We start from the raw sequence: 18,103 nt of genomic DNA, 5'->3' as shown, positions 1-18,103 counted from the left end.
CTATTAGAGTCATTTCATGAAATTTCATCTTGCAAAAAAAGTTCTCCGTTGTACATGTAAACGTAACAATAACTACAATCAATTCAAACCATCCCTACAACATGGTTCCCATTTGACATGAAAGAAGCTGTCCATGATACAAGAGGTCAGGTTTCCCTCCTTTGTGCTGAACCTTCTTTGTTGTGCCGAACTGACAGAGCCTATATCTCCCGTGTCTTCTCTTTTGGGGTTTGAAATTCATCATTGTCAGTCAGTGTGTCCTGAGCATTATGGGATGAAACGTACAGTAGACATAACAACACTTAGCACGCACCCACAACATGTAATTTGTCATTTGGTGTTGTGGTACTGTACAAAAACCTCAAAGCATGTCCAACATCACATCACCTGATACTCCAGCTCTGCAGTCCTCTCCTGACACATTCAGGTAAGTTATGGAGACACGTTACAGATCATATTTCATGTGTTTTAAAAGAAAAATGTAAAAAGCTGATCATAATCATTCCAAAACACATCCACGTGTTGATGCTTGAGGACCAACACCCTCTTTTTATTTGCCCAGCAGTCGTTGTTTGTTTGCTCGGCGTTTCTCATGTAATGGCTTAGCTCCTCTGACTATGTGCCATTGGGACGTTAATCCTGCGGCTTATGTGGTATTTTCAGGCTTTCAAAGTCAATGTGCGAACATGAATGCCAGAGAAAAACGGTCAAATATTATATAGCTGATGCCGGAACTGATATCTGCAAAGTCATTATTTAGACTTACATACCTTGTTGGGGGAAGATCTCTCAACGTATTTATTGTGACGTCTGGGCGTTAAAGGAGACCATGTGGCTGAGCTCCATGTGGGATGACGAGGCAGTTTAGAGTGAAAGTTCAATATTTTACAGGTACATGCAGATTTCTGAAGGGAAAGTTAGATTTACTTGTTGAAATGCGTAAACGAAGTTTGAAGAATAACGAAGAAGACGATACTGACAATTGCATTAAAGCAGTGATGGACCAACGTAGCACATATAATGTTGATACACTCAGAGAAATGAAGGTGCTAACTCGAACCAAAGATGGTTCTTTGCAGTAATGCCATAAAAGAACAAGAATCAGCATCAGAATTAATCTTTTAACCAAATATGTGAGCACAAACAAGGAATTTGACTCTGGTGTTTATATAGCTCTTTAGGTACTTAGACAAAAAAAATAAAAGAACCACTTTCAGCAAAAGATTCTTTGAAGAACCCCGAGAACGTGGCTAAAGAAAAAAGTTCCTTTAATGGTGCTGCAAAAACTTTAGCAAAAGTAAGTTCTTTAAGGAACCATTTAAAGATAGTTCTGTGTGGAACCATTCCATTCTTTATTGATGATAGGACTTGATAATTGTTTTGGTCATTTTTAAGCAATTAGGCAAACATGAGAATTTCTGAATCTGGCGTTATAACACATTTGATAGTTTGGGTTCTAAACTGTTGGTCAGACAGAATAAAGTCTGACCTAAAAGCCAACTTGGGGGAGATTTCTCACAGTGTTTTGATGTTTTATAGACCAAGTGATAAATCGATCGAGCCAACTGAGGAAATAATCTGCAGATTAAACGATATTGAAATGATGGTTAGCTGCAGCTCTAATTTCAGTGTTATTACCTGCCGCCAAATAACTCCAGTGAAAAATGAAGAATGTTTAGTGCTTTAAAAACCACATCAAGTATACGAAGAAGCCATGTCTAAATAAAGAAGTTCTTTAATTAATGATGGTGCTTTTAAGAACCAAAGAGCCTTCTGAAGAACCATTTCAGAACCGCTATTTTTCTGAGTGTAGTTTGGACAAAAAGAGCGAACAGTAGCTGACTCCAATCAGCATTTTGGAAATCACTCCTCTTAAAATCAAATATAGCTAAAATGTATTCTGGTGAAACGTTTATAGCTCTTTAATCCCTCCTTGGACCCTCTCATATCTTCTTTTCATTCATGGATTCTCTCCTCTTCTTTAAGTCATCCATCCTGCAGCGAATTGAATTAACTAAATGCATTTTCTGAAACTGCACAGATTTGGTGCCACTCACATCTGTCAGACTTAATAACGTCCATATGTGTGAGTCATACCTTATCTTTGATTCGTAAACTGCTGTCATACAATCACTTTACCCCACTCTCCTTGATGTCGACCGCTCCTAAGCAGACTGCATTGGCATTGGATGGGTTAAAGATAACAAGAAGCCAGAAAGCCGGTGGACTACATTACATGTGGAAGAATATAAATAGTCCTCGAAGCCGTCAAACCGTCTTAGAGTTGTTTTTAGAAGCAGGCCGGTGCTTTGACGGGGGAGTTTGTATCCCCAGGAAGGAGGTAAGGCGGGAGACAGACTGAAGGGGAAGATGGATAGAGGAAAGCAGACGGTGGTGGATGAGGGAAGAAGGGAAATGTGAGTGGCAGCTTGTTGACTTTTACAAGACGCTGAGGGCCCAGCAGGCTTAATTGGATTCCCTCATGAAGTCCCCTGTGCGGTGAGTCGGTGGGGTCAGCAAGGGTCCCATCTGACGTTTGACCTGCCCGAATCCCCGAGTGCACACGTCAACACCACTGACCACTTCTGCACTGCAGCTCAACGCATAATTAGTTCTGAACTTGAGTTCGTTTGTGCACTTTGCCCCGTTACTGCTTTTCATACTTACATTTTGCAGCTTCCAAAATGCTTACAGCCGGTAACCTTTTACATCAGCCTAATATTAATTGCTTTATTTGATTTGGTTGTGTAGATATTCACATATTGTTTGACTGCTTTTTGCGTTTCAGTAATTAAAGCCAGATCTAACCTTCGAAGATAAATGTGATAGATTTTTTCTGGTTGCCACGTTGGGAAAATGCCAGAACTGAACCACTTCTGTGCAGTAATTCATATCCTGCTTGCACAGACATCTGTGAGAACTCTAGTTTGTTTCCTTGTTGTTCACAGCGCCTTTTGTTTTGGTGGACCCTTTCTCGGTAAAGATATATCTAGCTGTTTCTGTTGAGAGTAATTAGATTTCCCTGGTGAATTCTATACTCCTGAGAAGGCTGGCCAGTCTCGGGACCGAAGCTGCAATCCTAGAAGTCATGAAATTGACTCAGCAAACCATGTGTGAAATATCAACACTTTGTAAAGTGAAATATACGCACCGTGACGTTCATCCATGCTGAGCTCTCTGTGGATTTAGCATGACATCTTTACCGTCCTGAAAATTATATGTCACCAGAGTGTAATAACAGTTTTTTTAATAGCTTTTTTCCCCCACAGTGGCTGTAATGTATTTCTTAATTAAAGCTATCATGTTCATTTCCAGTTGAAATACTGTAACACTAAAATCTAATCATTGCTTCTCAGCCTCTTTCCTAGTGGTACTGTAGTGTATGTGGCCATGCTTATCCATTAATTAATTCCATAAAAATCCATTACAATAAAAATGCTATAATTATAAATTATGTTGTCTGTGACATGCTGTTTCCATCAGCCTTCCATTTGAAATATTAGATCAGAGGTTTACCAGAGGGCTTCCTCTTACCATCTGGTTTACTGTCCACCCATGACTGCTTCCTTTAGTCATCAGACCTGTGCAGATTTGTGTCCTGCTAAAGATACAGACAGATTGCCTTTTTGTGTCTAACTTCTCTAAAGTGTTCTCACCGCATGTGGTGAATTATGTCTGTAAGTGTGTAATTTTCATCTTGTTCTGTTAGAAGCCACCGACTACCTTCACATGTTCCGTTTCTTTTCCAGTTCACGCTTCACGGTGCAACTTAAGGTTTTATATCTAGACAACATTCAGATTCTGGCATCAGTTCAACCGCAGGGCAGGAATGTGCATCAGAAATGGGCTTTGATTAAACACTGTAGGTTTTTACTTGTTTTGAGGTTCCGCTGAAGTAAGAGAAGGAAGTGAAGGAAATCATCAATGGTAAACTAAAACAGCAACTTTTAAACAGAGGAGAGAGGTCAGTGACACCACTTATCAGGTACTTGTAACACAGTTTAGCAATCCCTCCCCAGGAAGCATCACCATGATCACCTCAAAACATTTGAATCTTGGATTGTTAATGAGCCACTATAGGTGTGATTTTGGAGTCACAGTTAGAACCTTAACAAGAGGTGAAACATCTTCAAGAACAAGAAAGAGAAAGTCCAGTTGTCTTCTAATGAGGCTCTTAAGATTACTACGACCTGGATGACTAAGAATCTACACAAACATTTTTTCCATTAAAGTACTCATTTGGCTTTTTTTTTTTTTTAAATTTGCTTTTTGGTCTTGTTGCAGAGGAGAGATCAATGTCACATCTGCATGGAAAATGTGTCATTTGTGCCAGCAGCTACTTCTAGCTGCGCATTAAGACAGTCCGCCTGGTTTTGTTTGAATAAACAAAATCACTTTCCAACAACCACTCAGCTCACTAGTTCAGATGTTTTGTAGTGTATTTCTTTTTTGTTTTCAATCCTTATAGCACCCAAGAATCTATTTAATTTATTGAAAATATATTAAATTCACACTTAACCCAATCAAAAATGTAGTACAACCTAATAAAATGACAAGTATGCAAATAATGCAATACAAAGTCTGAAACTATTTCAGTTGATACTGAAAGTGACGTAATGACTCTTTAGCGAACAGCTACCTTCAGTGCTGCTCAGAAGCTTACCTGACCTGGAAATCTAGATTCGTAGATGCTGGTTTTTCAAGTCCATCATCCGCTCAGTAAGACCATGATGTTGTTGCATGTGTCTGAGTTTCTGTCGATGTGCATGTCGCTGTTTGATGCTAAAAGTTTGCACTTTACCCGAATAGTCATTCTTTTGTTCCAAACTAAAACATTTAAAATTCTTAATTCTCAAAATGTAGAAGTTTGGACAGAAAATAAATACAGTAGTACAAAATGCATCAAAAGTTTTTAACTATCAGTTTCAAGGATAAGAAAAAACCTAAACATACTGGTACAAATGTTATTATCATTCCAGTCTAGACCTTTTACTACACTATTGGTCAAGTTACTACATTATTGGGGTTTTATGACATTTTCAATCAAGTTCAGTGCAAATTTTATAACATTTTCCATAAATTGTTACAATTTTTAGTGCTACCATCCTCAAAAAAACATCTTGGTTCTCCTGTTTCCACTGTTTATATGAAGCTAACAGTTTCAGTCATCTCCTTAAACTGTTATTGTTCCTTTAAATACTCAATTCTTGCTATGCACAACAGTAACAAATGTGTAGTGAGAAAAATTAAAATCTCATTCCCAGTTTTCCAGTCACTTGGTCTGACCACAACACAGTTTTCTGACTATTTTCAATTTGCTTAAAAAGCTTTTAGCTAATTTGCCTACATGCTCTAATTAGGTTTATCCCAGGAATTAGAAGGCCAGAGGCTGATGGACTGAGTGATGGACTGGATGAAAGATAATGACAACCCTCCTACTTCCCTTTTCCACTGTGTCACCATATTCTGTTTCCCCCGCCACGCCCCGCTCCACCACAACTTCACTCCCTTCAGCAGTGACCATGGGCTGTTTATCGACTCCCGTCTTCTTCCTGTTTGTGGTACTAAGAGGCTGAAATTAGATCTGCATCGGCGAGGATTTGAGATAAATTGGGCAGCGGATCGGTCCTAACTCGATTTGCTCTTGGTTTCTGAGGGGCGAGAGGAGGATAGTTGTTCATGATGCAGCAGATAGGAACAACACGGACAAGAATGGGGCAAATGTGGGTCGTTTGGGTGCAGGGTGTGCTGCATTTATTGACTCCAAGTAATGAGAAAGCCCACATGTTGTGATGAGACAGCACAGCAGTTGTGCATGCGAAAATTTAGAGAGCTTTGAGTTCATTGACGAACTTATTTGGAGGAGAATATTGCCAGCGTCAGGGATTATCCACCTGTGCTCGACACTCTGCAGGGCCTCATCCCTGGCTGTACGCTGTCCTCCACTGGAGCTCCCTCGGGTTGGCCCAAATGGCTGCAGCACACAGGGGTAATCGGCCGCTCCCATTACAACTCCCGGGGGAGGAGAGGGGTTTGCTCCTTAGCTTCTTTGTACGGTTAGGAGTTTGGGGTGTGGATCTCACTCTTTTCACTGTCCTACTTTGATCTGACTCCAATTCCCGACAGCCGACACCGTAGCTGAACCTGACACTCGGCGCTGCCTCTGTAGAAATCTGGAATGGGAAGAGGAGAATGGGATTGAGAGGAGCGAGGCTGAATGCCAGAGTATCTGTTGTTTTGTGTTCCAGACAGACACGATGACCCTCTTGGTTAAACTCAGCACAAGAGGTCACGGCCTGTACTGAAGAGGAGAGAAGCCCTGAGGGTAAACAAACATCCCCCGACGTTTTTATCACTTTCATTCAGTCACATAGACTCAGAAAATCTAACTTTGATTTAATTGTCATCTGGGATAGTGTATCAGTATTTGCATTATCATAACCACGAACCAAGCAGGGCACTCTTGTAAACGATGGAGGAGACGATCTTCAGCATCCACTTATTAGCTTAAGATATGCTACTGTAACATGTAATGGACAGATGGACTCACAAACCAGGTCCTGACATTGTTGTGGTGAAGATCATCAGGATAAGCCTTTATCTTGAGGAAAGTAATCAGAGAGAAAGCTCAGAAAATAAAAGCAACAATGATCAGGCATTTATATGTTTTATCAGAATTTAACCCCCTGAACCGTTTGTCACAGTTTTACTTATTGCATTTTTATTTGCAATATAAAGTCCTAAACCTTGATGGAAACGGCAAAATCATGACTAGACATAGTGAGAATTCTAAATGTTATATGTGCAGTATAAAACAGTTAGAATGAAATTTTCAAAAAGTTGAATCTCTGATTATTTATATAACAAAATTCGTAAATGCAGGTGTATTAATGCAGCCTGCTGTTGATCCCATTGTAGGCAAAATCTCTGAATTATGGTCATGTTGCTGTTGGCCACAGCTGAGCCACTAATGTCTTCACTAAGGAGCACAGCATTTTTAGATTTTTGCAAAATTTATTTCGTGGAAATGTCTTATTTTTGCTTTTGGGGGAAAAAAAAAAGGTTTAAGTCTTTATGTCATGCATGCTATGTTGATGGACCATCTGAAATTTGGGAATCTGGAGTTATTTCTGTTTCTGGCTCTGATAAATGGTGTCATTTTAGCATTTTTTAAATAGAAAACCACCTTTTTATAGAAGCCGGTAAGTTTTGGAGTTCAAATGGTTATAAAGTGACATTTTCTTTTTAATTATTTGGATGTTAAGATGAATTAACACAGAGTATGCTAAGTAAACCCTCTGCCCCGCTATGACTCTGGTCTGGGACGAGTAAAATCTTGGCCTCAGTCTGTGTCAAACTAAAATATCAGGAGGAAGGTCTTGACCCAATCTGTCAGTATGAAAAGGACAGAATGAAATGCTGAGTCGGCAAAATAAGTTTGAGGTCAACATGTTTTGAATTTTCAACTGTTTGTTGTGTCGTTTCATGCCGGGTTATGATTTAGTTGGTGTGAAATGTGGTTTGGTGCAGCAGTCACACTGTAGGATTTGAGGCCATCCCACAGACAGGAATGTTTTTCACATGCAGTGACGGTTAATGCCTGGTGGCCAGAAGACCTGGGATTTAGATTTAGTATTTCATGAAACACTTGTGTTCAGTATTCTCACCATTCATTAGCAGCATTGATGACTGATATGTCCTAATTAGTGAAAGTTGTCTGCTCAGAAATTGTTTGGTTTAAACTGACCTAAAGTTTTCTTGTGGTTCATGATGTTTGCTGTTGCATTTAAGAGAACCAAAGACACACAGAAGATGTTTAAAGACGTTATTCTGACGTGGAGTGAACAGTTTTGACAGCTGTATTCCTCCTGAAGGGATGTTTCGGAGTGGATCTGCAGTCTGTATGGCTGCTCCTCCACAGGTGCTGCCGGTGGGCCCCACCAGCTTTACCTGCAAAGCTCTGTCATTGGCTGACTGAGGCAATCTGAGCCTCTTTGAATTAAATTGAGATAAAAGCCTTTTAAACAGCGGCTACCCATAAAATCCCTCGGGATTCACAGGGGTGTTCAAAGACATTTGTTCCCTGTATTTCTGGTGTGATGAAGCCGTTGTCTTGCAGTCATTCTCACAACGAGGTGCGTTTGTTTCTCTGTGTATGTGCTTAGCGGAGCTTATCAAATGTCACCGAGGACTTTTCTGCTTTCCTAGAAACACTCAAAAGCAGCCTTAGCGATTCTCAAGATCCTCCACACAGTTTTGCAAACATCACAAACAGACAAGCTGCGGCACATTCTGCCTCAGGTCGGCACTAAAACTGATGTCGATCGAACGGGAGCCTGTCTGTCATCACGGACCATGAACATACCTGAACAATACAGTGGAAAGAACCTATGTGAGGCCTTAAACTGTCTGTCTTTAATGGAAAAAATTTTACTTTGAAGGATTGTGAGGCGCATTTCAAACCCCTATAGGTACATTGCAAGTGCTATTTTTCTATAATTTGTATCTGTGACAGATCAGGAGGGGGTTTTTCTATTCTCTGTCTTTTGCACAATGGTTTTCTTTATTCGCAGGATGCTATTAAACACTCTCTTAGCGTAGTATCAGTATCTTCATTGGGTAAAAAATACACAGGGATGAAGTACCAAAACCCACAGGCTGTCTCTTTCTTGGATGTCTAGATAAATGTGGGAAAAGGTTCATGTCATACTAGAGAGCTGTATTATCTTGTGGAGTACAATAATCTGCTCCTGTGTCCTTTTCCACATCCACAGTGCAACATTACATCACTCCTTTATTTAGAGGCCATATCAATGTGACATCATGACCATCACTCTATACCTGCATTCACCACAGAGACGGGAGGCTGGGATTGAAACTCAAGCCTGTGTATTATATGAGATGCAGAACATCAGCGCTTGTCCTTGGCTATTCTGAAGACTAATCAGATTTCATGGAGCTGAATATGGGGGCATAGGTTCAGTTTCCTGTATGTTCTATGCTATCTATACAGCCCAGACAGCAGACTAGCCTGCTGGTTACCACGTTTTGGCAAACAAGGTACAATGTTTGGCAGTTTTTAGAAATGCACGTATAGTGATCAGAGCTAGCCTGGCACTCTTTAAAGGTGCCATGTGGTGAAAACCATATTTTGTTGTGTTTTGTTATAAACTTGAAGGTGTGAAGCAAAAGTTAAGATATGAAAATGTTTCTTCAAGGCTCTCCACAACTAGTTAGCTCCCAGCTTTACAAGCGAGAAGGAATTTGACTCAGGTGCTCTTTAACACCTGACCAACCAACAGTTCAAACAGGTCACCAGTTTTCTGAGCATAACAGCCCTAAAACCAGCTGGTATACAGTCGTGGTGAGAAGAACCACCTTTGCAGTATTTTGAGCAGAAAAGCTGAAAGACGCATCGTATGGACATATAATTTATTCTACGAGAGGAATAATATGGGACGTTTAAAGATAACAAAATCTTCTTATCAACACCCATCAAGTATTTCTGCAAGTTCTGTGCTTAAGAACAGTTTTAAGGTGCTTGTACTTTTATTTTTTTAATTTCATGCACCGTCAAAGATTAAACCAGCTCCAACCTTTGCGGCTTAAGTCGTGAAAGCCGTGTATAGTTTGGGTCGCCTTTCAGAGCTCCATCAAATAAAGACTTCGTTTTCAAATGTTTTCATTTCAAAAATGCCCAAATTACCAAGAATGTCACCAAACTAAAAAATCAAAAATGATTATTTTCAACTGTTGGCCATTATTCATCTAGAAACTCCTCAAATATATCTGCTTTTCATAATACCGTATATAGATTAGTTCAAACTAGCTCCACCTGCAGCAGCTACACCAGTAACATGCTGCTGACACACTGATGATTTAGTTTTAATGATCTAAAAATGTTATTACATAATAATATATTAGTCAGAGGGACCAAACCAGCACTTTTACCTTAAATATTTAATTACCTTTTGCTCTAAGTAGTGATGCACTTTTACTTAAGTAGGGTTTTCCTGCAGGAAAGTCACTTGTAATGTATTTTTTCTTTGCTGTATTGCTGCTTTTACTTAAGAGTCTTGGGTGTGTTTTCTTTTTTCATTTTCTTTTTTTAGATTTTCTACTTTGCAGGCAGCACTTTGATTACATCATAATGACCTTGCATTGACTTGAAACTCGCTTGAGATCACAAAGACTGACGTGGCATCAACTACTTCCTGCAACCACTGTGCTGACAAGTGGTGATTAATTAAATAATGGCACACTGACTTTCCAATAATTTCTCAGGCTACAGTTGAGTTAGTTGCCTTAAAAACATCATCATTAGACCACTACATTGAAATAAAACCATCATGTGCTGTGGAGAGGTATCCTGTTTGTCTGTCTTGATTGACAAAACACCTGAAATATTTAGGTGTGACAGGTTTTACAAGCCAAGCCTGCCCCTTGACCTAGAAGTTCCTTTGTGGCTAACCTGTGACATCTGAGGTGTGAGAAATGCAGGTACGTGGCTGTAGCTGCAGGAGGGGACACGCTGTTAAGGGCGTTTAGGTTACTGTAGGCAGCCCAGACGCTCACAGGGCAACGTAACCATAAGGCTGTGTGTTGTGTTCAGTGCCACAAAGGAAAATTGTCGATTCATGCAGTGTTACACAACAGTCCCTGTTACTCACTCAGGACCATAGTTTTCCCCATTTGAAGGCACAGATCTAGAAAATACTAGAAGGTTGTGTAGAGTAATAAATCCAGACAATTGCAAAAAACACACAGAAACATCAATCAGTCTAATCAACCTAAAAAAGATCGACAGGTAGACAAAAGACAAACGTTGCTTTTACGTTCACGTGGAGCCTTGCTGCCTCTGCTCTGCAGTACCTGCTCATGTTCTCAGTGTATCTCCTTGATATAATGTGATTTTCTAAATGACATCTAGTGAAACATAAACAATGATCATACATAAATCATTTCATGTTAAGTGGTTACAGGGTTTCAAGCTGCTCTTCTTTGAAATGTACAGCTGGCTCTGAGTATCAGTGTCACTCAGGCGGGGGGGATTTGTACCTCTAGGTGCAGATCAGGCCTGATTGTCTTGGAGCGATTGTTACCGCGCTGTAGATCTTTTTTCTGTTATGACATGACGGCTCTGTTGGTTCAGTGACTCACTTGTCAGGACGAGCTAACAAAAGAATCAAAGGGAGGAAACATGTAAAATATTCGCATGAACGTGAGATGAGCCAAGTCAACTCTCTGCACAGTGTTCCCTGCCTTTAGCTGGTTGTTGTAGTGACTAATGGAGAGATTTTCTCTTTCAAAACACTTTCCTGGCTGTAAACTTTCTAATGGCACAGTTGAATGTGTCATGCGGCACCTGGTGAACAGGGAAGGGACACAAATAGAAACAGTGCTCATATGTGGCTTAGCACGAAATGCCATTGAAACCAGCAAAGTTTTAATGACATTTCCCCCGATTTATGTGACAAACAAATAAATCCTTTTCCGCTCACCGCAAAGCCGCTGGAAGGAATTCCTCTCTGTTACGAGCTCCTGAAAGACACTGTGGGGATTGTGTCAATGTTTGTTATTTTGTCACATCCTGCTAAACACATTAAAGCTGCATCATCACCGAAAATGGAATGACTGCAGACAATTAGGGCAAAGCACATTCCCACCACGAAGATTTATCACCTGCTTTGAGGCCGCAGACATTTTATAACCCCACAGTGAACAAGATGTTGCTTCTAAGGAATGCCTCAAGTTTTTGATCTGTCAAAAAGTTAAAGCTGGGGTAGGCAGTATTTTTTGGGGGGTATAATTGGGCAGACATTCCATACGAACTCCTACAATGTTTAATTAAAAGCATGTCGAGCAAAATAAGTCAAGCTGTAACTCCTTTAGAGGAGTCATAGCTGTCTTGGTGGCCCTCATTTGTCCTTTCTTGCACAGTCACTCAGTTTTTTTTTTAAATTTCTTTTTAAAGTTCTTGAAGACGTTTACGTCCCGTTGCTTTTTTACTGACGCTGTTAGGATGACCACAATCTGGAGGATATATTCTATACTAACCTTTCAATATATTGTAATTCATGGGAAGAAGAAACTAGACTGGGCTGCAAGGTGGCTCGGTGGTTAGTACTGTTGCCTCGCAGCTAGAAGGTCGTCAGTTTGCATCCCAGTGAGGACACCTGGGATCTGTCTGCGTGGAGTTTTCATGTTCTCCCTGTGCAGCGTGGGTTCTCTCCAGGTTCTCCGACTTCCTCCCACAAGTCCAAAAACATGTTGAGGTTAATTGGTGATTCTAAATCGTCCGTAGGTGTGAATGTGAGTGTGCTTGGTTGTCTGTCTCTAAGTGTAGCCCTGTGATAGACTGGTGGCCGTGAGTCAGCTATGATAGGCTGCAACCCAATCCAATCTCAAGTGGAGTCATTACCCTGGAAATGTGCAAATTGTACATAGCAATAGGATGTAATTTAACTCAAACCATGAACCTCTTCCAGACTTAACCAAACACTGCCTGAAAATGCAAGCAAACAGAAAATGAAAAAAAAAAGAGTTGAATGAAAACACAAATGTGAGTCAAGAAATAATATTAGAATGGTTTGAGATGGGACTAAGTCTCCTGGCTCACAGTCCAATGACTTATACCACCACTAACCCTCCAACCTCCAAATGTGGGCCTTTGTTCCTCTTTATTAGTGCAGAATTGCAGCTCCACCAGCATTAAATGAGCTGTTAAAGGGCCTTGTGAACTTTACTAGAAGGGGAAAGAGGTCCCGACTGGCCCATATGTTTGGCAATGATGTGCAATGAAAATGCTTATTGATGGTATAACATCCATAATGACTGGTTTAAACAGAGGACTTTCAGTCAGAAGAGTTAGGTTTGAATCCTGTTACAAGTTGAATATGAACGTTGACTATTTCTGTGCATCTGAAGTTCTTTGCTCATCTGGTGGGAGGGACTTAGGCCAGATAGATGTTTTTAAATTGCCTCTTCCAGATTTCTGCCTAATGCAGCTTTAACAGGATTAGAATGTACTTGACCTTTAATGACTTTTTCATGAGTTTCTAAATACTCTGAGAACACACTTAGGACATTTTTTTTTCTTATTCGTATCACGTGGCAGTTTAAAAAAAGATGAACACAAATAGAGTTCAGAGAAACGAGGCAGTTTACAGGGAAGAACATAAGACTCTAAATGGGGCTGTGCTGTCTTTAAAGAGGAGGAGAGAGCAGAGAGGAAAGGACTGGAGGAAGAATTGTATAATAGACTGATGTGGAAGGAGGTGAAAAATGGCTCTATTATGGGCCTAATAGAATTTCCCTTGCTCCCAGAGGAAAACAGAATGGACTCTCCCTCCTTCCCACTCTGCCTCCCCATCCCCTCATGCCTCCATTTGCTCATAGCAGAGATATAATTTCATCACTCTTCACTTAATTGTGTGCGTTGCTGGCAGAGCCCGACTCTCTGTTCCAGCAAACACAGGCAGGTGGGAGAGGAGGAAGAGGAGCAGAATAATAGAACAGAGTGGGAAACCACATCACTTCATTTTTATAGATGGACAGCTTGTAAAAGCGATGGGTTACATGGTCCCCTCTGAGCAGTCAAGTGTAAACACAGCAGAACGCTGAGCGGGATCCCAGAGAAACACTTGGTCATACAGGAGAGAGTGTGAGATAGATTTACAGCAGATTTAAATATTTGTGTTGAGCTCAAGTAAATATAAGACATCGTTAGCCTACAAGGCTAATGAAGACGTATGATAATCACTGCCTTATTTACACACGAGTGACTTCACCAGATGAGATGAAATGATAAGAAAAAATAAAGTCTGCTCAATGAGATAAACTAAATTAACCTTGAAATGTAAAATAAGCTGAGTGTGTCACGTTAAGAAAAGAAAATGGAAGTGATCTGTCCTGGCCAACAGTTTGTATTGTTGATGTAAAAGCATGTTAATACCAGCTTAGGTTCGTCCTGTTTATTAACCCTCTGAACCCCAAAACCCACTGGTAGGTTTGAAAAGTGTTCTCCCTTCTAAAAAATTGCCAAAATTAAGCAGTTTATCAGAGACTGAACCTGTAAAAACAGAGAGAGTCATTACATTTTTAGCTTTCTGGAAGTCCTTGAGTTAACTGCGTGACATACAGTTCATTAAAAAAATAACCAATTCTAAGCTTAAAATTGCGGTATTTCATCAAAATCAACTCAGTCAACATGTTTTATTTAAACATTTGCCTAAAATAAATCATGTGCACCAGATTTTGTAAAAGAAAAAAGGTAGACAGGTAAAAAAAAAAACATTCTTGATTGAACAAAATAAATGCATCATGGCTCAGAAATGGTCCACAGAGGAGCACGTTGTTGAAAGACACATTCAGCATGACGCTATATCTTTCTTAGAGTTGATGTGCAAAGTTTGAAAAACGCCTGGTTTATAAAGGTTGTTAGGAATGTGAGCAGTAAAACATCTATAGTATGTAGAGTCATTGTTTTTTTCTCCTGTATTTTCAACACCTATGAAAACTCGGTGCAGGACTTTACATTGCAGTGAAAAATGCTTGAGGACAGAAGCAAAAAAAATGTGGTGCGACTGCTTTGGGTTCAGAGGGTTAACGCGTCCATGTTAAAGGAGAAACTGTCTGAATTCATTTGATATGTTTGGAGGACTGTGTTTCAAACCGTCCTTTTATGTATTGTTTACAAAACAGGACACAAATTGAAACCGATCCTCCAATTCGCACTCATTTGTAAATTAGAAAGACAAAAAGCCTGCTCCACCTCTATTACCTTGTCACACACTGACCTCTGACCTCAGAGGAGATCAGTCACCTCCTCTCTACTGTCCCACCCAGCGACGCCTTGTGTTTGATCTCCTGTTTCGGTCCAGCGTGACCAAAGAGAACACGTGTGCCCTCGTCTGGAATGACGGGCAGACTTGTTACAGTCAGTCGTTCATCATCATGAACGTCTGCTGAGATGTTTGTCGCTTGGTCGTAAAAATGAAGCCGCTTCTGACCTTTGACCTTTCAGCTCAGTGACTGCATTTTTAAAGAAGGTTGTGTTAGCTTGTATGGTACGGGGCACAAAAGGCGTGAAGGCTTCGTAATTGGGGTTAAATACTTGAAATTGATCGTGAAGACATTTCGTGGGCCGTGTACAGATTCTGAGCAAAAATAGCATGAATGTTTCAGGAGCAGCATGCTGAGAGAGTTTTATAGAGATATTCTGTGTTGTAGGCAAATAAATGCGAGATTTTCTACATTTTAGTGACGTCTAGATTAAATATAGATTAGATTGTTTTTTCATAATTTTAATGGTTAGAGATGATTTTAAAAACATTTAAAAATCTACTTGATCATTCATGTCAGTCTATAATAAAAATAATAACTTTTATTTACAACACTTTTCAGAACAAATGTTATGAGTTGGTTTCCAATGAAATAAATTAAAATTTAAATTAAATAAACCCACAGCAAAATAAAAAGCACACAAATAGAGCAAGAAGCCACAAAACATGACTTAAAACTGAATAAAATCAGGAAAAGCTCTCTGATAACAGTGTGTTAAAGAAATGAGCGTCTAAAATACAAATAACCTTAAATTTTAAGTTATTAAATCTGCTTCCCAGGCAAATATTTGTTTTTTTACATTTAGATTTAGGGTCCAGCCAGCTTTGAATGCTCACTGATCTGTAGAAAAAAAATGAAAATAGTGTTTGATTGTGAGCTTTACACATGCTTTGCACAAATTTGTTGTAAGCTAAGCTAAGCTAACAAGCTTAAGCTAAGCTAACTAGCAAGAAAGCAAATTAACTATTGCTTGAAGGCTGGATCAGTATATTTTATCACCTGCTCACCAACCTAAGTGATTGAATCCTTTTTTTGTTCCCCACAGATATCATCGTTCTTCAGGGATTATTATTGTTCTGCTGTTGTTGCTTTTTTCTTTCTGCAGACCTGTGGACAGGTTCTGTTGGATGCAAAGGTCTCACAACTTCCCATTTCTCTGCAGTCCTGAGGGAGTCTCGTTTCCACGTTCTCGTTTCATCCCAGAGGTGATTTGTAGAATAAATAAGCATGCTATTCTTAGGTCACGCTGAGGTTCAGCCATAAAACTGACCGTAACATGTTGTAATTTAGCCGAGTAAACCGCACAAGTTCATCACCTTCTTATGTTCCCACACCTGTAACTGAATTAATTGCTCCTTTCTTTTCCTGTTTGATTCTTATTTATAGCTTTCTATAAGGACACTTTGATCTACCTGCTGCTTCTGTTGCAAGACAGATTTCTCATCTCGGTTTTTTTCCTTCATTTTTTCCACCCAATCATTAAAGCTGCATTTTTTTAAATGGAAGCTGAATGTTTAAACTTCACATGTTGCAAAATTTCAGAAGCTGTCAGGTCCATCTTTCTGTGACATAAACCACATAGGGGGGTGAGCCCTTAAGAGGAGCTCCTGTAAGTTTTCATCAAGATGTTAATACATAAACAGATTATAAGTGGTGCGCCTACAGAGCCGACTGCAGCATTTCTTCACGCCAAAACTCAAACCGGTCACCTAAACTCAACGTGGCTGATCCTCTTTCACCACCACATGTCACTTGTGCACACATGGTTCTCTTCACACATCCAGCATTCCTCGCTAACGACTCACTGGAGGTTAGCGGCAGTCAGCCCGGCAATGTGTTTTCCATTTGAACCCTGGTTCACTTAGAAACTGATACAGGGTACTGGCACCGTCTCAGAACCTGCTGATGCCATTTCTGATCTGAATAAGCAGAAGCAGAAGCAGACGCTGAGTAAAGACGGTTACATCGACTTTAATTGGATTGGGGATGTCAGAGGAGAAGGTTGTGGGTGGTTTGTCTTTTTAAAAGCGGAATATTTGACAATTTGGATGTAATTTTTTACTGACACACAAGAAAGAAGAAATGTTTTACATATAAATTCTAATATGTACATATGTATTACTGCTGAATGCTTAATATACTTTCCACTTAATATTATGCAAATAAGCATTACAATTCTACCTAAGAAAGGCCTCGGAACTTGAAATATTGGATGAATTATCTTTGACATATTAGATTAATTATCTTTGTACAGATAGTACACAACATGCAGCTAATACAGCTATCTGCTCTATGTAAACATACACATATATCAATATGTGTATTGTGTAAATGGCTCTCAAGTGTCATTTTAATTTGTTATTGTGTCGTGTCACGTCATGTTGTTGTAAAATCTGTGGACAATGAGTTAAGTTTTTATAGCACATGTGTGAATTCCTCCAAAAACAATTGTTTTGACTGTAAACTACACTAATCCATCAGAGTGTTTTCACACTTGTAACACGACCACTGAGTGAAGTCCACAGTGACATAAAAATATGAAGCCAGTGGGAGCCAGCATGCAGGCACATGTTATTTCATGCACTATTATATCACCATATCACTCACCAAAATAAGTTTCATTGTGTTGACAGGCTGATGCTATCTGTTATGCTAGTGCGGTGTTACCATTTCTACAGTGACCACACGCAATGCGCCATAATTCATGCAGACAGTTTGATGAAACTAAAGAGGAACTGGTCCATCCTGCCCTCTTTGCTTTTGCCCCCTTTTAAGCCCCTCTTTTCCTCTTTTCTTCACTCACTGTGCTGAAACTGTTGAAGCCTCCAGTAATCAGTCTGTCTCATTTGGCTTCAGTTACATGTCAGAAGGACTTTAGAGACTCTTGAGGGGAAAATGCACAGACCTTCTCAATCCTGAGGCAAAATACAAGAAGGAAAAAAAAAAAAAAACTTGTTTCAGGATCAAACCAGGCTGTGACTGTACATGTGGAGCCCCAAATGTTGGGATCGAAACTTGCCAACAAATTGTAAATCATCAAAGAATTTATTTATTGTTTCTTAAATGTTATTGAATCATTGCAATTTTCACATTAATCATTTTACTGCTAAGATTTATTTATTTTTTCATCCATAAATGGACTTCTCATGTCAAATTTCTCCTGAATTTTGAATCCACCAACTAAACACAGCTGCTGTGAATGAACACAATATACAGACACAGCTAGTAACCATTTATTTAGCTTAAAGCTGTAGTTAGC

Source organism: Stegastes partitus, unplaced genomic scaffold (assembly GCF_000690725.1).
Source record: "Stegastes partitus isolate 25-593 unplaced genomic scaffold, Stegastes_partitus-1.0.2 Scaffold320, whole genome shotgun sequence".
Taxonomy (NCBI): domain Eukaryota; kingdom Metazoa; phylum Chordata; class Actinopteri; family Pomacentridae; genus Stegastes; species Stegastes partitus.
Note: the sequence above shows the minus strand (reverse complement) of the source record.